At 45.1% G+C, this 2053-nt stretch overlaps 1 long non-coding RNA gene across 4 annotated transcripts in view; it reads left to right on the top strand.

The window, feature by feature from the left end:
* The window catches only part of LOC112071838 (uncharacterized), a 13323-nt gene extending 12366 nt beyond the window's left edge, over positions 1–957 (top strand). For all 4 annotated transcript variants that reach the window (XR_011475976.1, XR_011475977.1, XR_002894186.2 and 1 more), the window contains one exon: positions 144–957. This is a non-coding gene — a long non-coding RNA (uncharacterized lncRNA). The remainder of the gene's footprint in view (positions 1–143) is intronic.
* The last annotated feature ends 1096 nt before the right edge of the window (positions 958–2053 follow it).

The following is a 2053-nucleotide window of genomic DNA, read 5'->3' as shown; positions in this document are numbered from 1 at the left end:
TCATTAACATTTTGGCGAGCTGCAGTCCCCCCCCCCCCACGACTTAAATTATATTCAATATGACTGTTCTTGTGACATTCTCTTATCTATGGCTTGAATATGTTCTTTTGTCTTCTCTGTGTTTTGTTGTTGTTTGTTACCAGCATCAAAAGCAGAAAGACCAGTTCAGTTTTCTGGTAAAATAACGTGAAGGTTAAGGAGAGAAACTCGTCTAAACTTGAAGTCCCATACCACGCGGAGGTGCTACAAGGGTAGGAGTTTGATTTGATCAGTTGTTTTTTTGAACATTTACACGATTTGAAACATTCATGATGTGTTTAGATGGTGGTTCATTCATGATTGGTTAGATCATAGTTCTGTGATCATAGTGCTGTCTTGGTTAGACCATAGTTCTGTGATCATAGCCTGTCTTGGTTAGATTATAGTTCTGTCATCATAGCCCTGTCTTGGTTAGATCATAGTTCTGTGATCATAGCCCTGTCTTGGTTAGATCATAGTTTCTGTCATCATAGCCCTGTCTTGGTTAGATCATAGTTCTGTCATCATAGCCCTGTCTTGGTTAGATCATAGTTCTGTCATCATAGCCCTGTCTTGGTTAGATCATAGTTCTGTCATCATAGCCCTGTCTTGGTTAGATCATAGTTCTGTCATCATAGCCCTGTCTTGGTTAGATCATAGTTCTGTGATCATAGCCTGTCTTGGTTGATCATAGTTCTGTCATCATAGCCCTGTCTTGGTTAGATCATAGTTCTGTGATCATAGTGCTGTCTTGGTTAGATCATAGTTCTGTCATCATAGCCCTGTCTTGGTTAGATCATAGTTCTGTGATCATAGCGCTGTCTTGGTTAGATCATAGTTCTGTCATCATAGCGCTGTCTTGGTTAGATCATAGTTCTGTGATGTTCTTGTAGAATCCAGTTTAAATACACTGTGGACCCAGATATTCCTGGTCCTGGACTTTCAGGATCAGGGGCTGTATGTACTGTCTCTGAGTAGCATAGGATCAGGGGCTGTATGTACTGTCTCTCAGTAGCATAGGATCAGGGGCTGTATGTACTAGTAGAGTAGCAGTGCCCATCTAGCATCACGTCCCTCTTGTCCATGGAATCTTATTCATTCTGATCAAGAAGGCAAAGTGTATCCTATTTCAGCACTTGTTTCAAACCAGAATGAAACAAGTTAGTCTTTTTGTGTTGCAACAACATTTGACTGCGGTGTGGCGTGCTGTGAAGAGCCTGTTGTCTGGTCTCTGTCCAGGTTGAGAACCTCAGCGCCCCTGTTCTAATCCCTCCTCGTGAGTCTCGCTGCATCTTCTCTCTCCTGTTCCGTCCCGTCCGCCCTTCCATCCACATCGACAGCAACATCCTCCTCACCACCAACATGTCCAAGTTCCACCTTCCTGTCAGAGCCTACACAGGCTACCTTGAGGTACACACACACACCTTCCTGTCAGAGCCTACATAGGCTACCTTGAGGTACACACACACACCTTCCTGTCAGAGCCTACACAGGCTACCTTGAGATACGCACCTACACACACCTTCCTGTCAGAGCCTACACAGGCTACCTTGAGATACACACCTACACACACACACTAATCATCCTCCCTGCATAGTCTTGTCTCTGGGAGGATCTCCATTCCTTGTCCTCTCTCCTCGCCTTCTCCTCAAAACCCATTGGATGAGAAGGTCAGACCTGGGGTTTGACAAGGAGAGGAGAGAGGAATCAAGGAATTGAGATTTTCACTCATTGTTTTCCTAACATGTCCTCTGTTCTGTCCAGCCCATGTCCGTTTGTCCTCTGTTCTGTCCAGCCCATGTAATTTGTCCTCTGTTCTGTCCAGCCCATGTCAGTGTGTCCTCTGTTCTGTCCTGCCCATGTCAGTTTGTCCTCTGTTCTGTCCAGCCCATGTAATTTGTCCTCTGTTCTGTCCAGCCCATGTCAGTGTGTCCTCAGCTCTGTCCAGCCCATGTAATTTGTCCTCAGCTCTGTCCAACCCATGTCAATTTGTCCTCTGTTCTGTCCAGCCCATATAATTTGTCCTCTGTTCTGT

This window comes from Salvelinus sp. IW2-2015, unplaced genomic scaffold, assembly GCF_002910315.2.
Source record: "Salvelinus sp. IW2-2015 unplaced genomic scaffold, ASM291031v2 Un_scaffold1738, whole genome shotgun sequence".
Taxonomy (NCBI): Eukaryota; Metazoa; Chordata; class Actinopteri; order Salmoniformes; family Salmonidae; genus Salvelinus; species Salvelinus sp. IW2-2015.
Note: the sequence above shows the minus strand (reverse complement) of the source record. Positions and strands in the feature narration are given on the sequence as shown.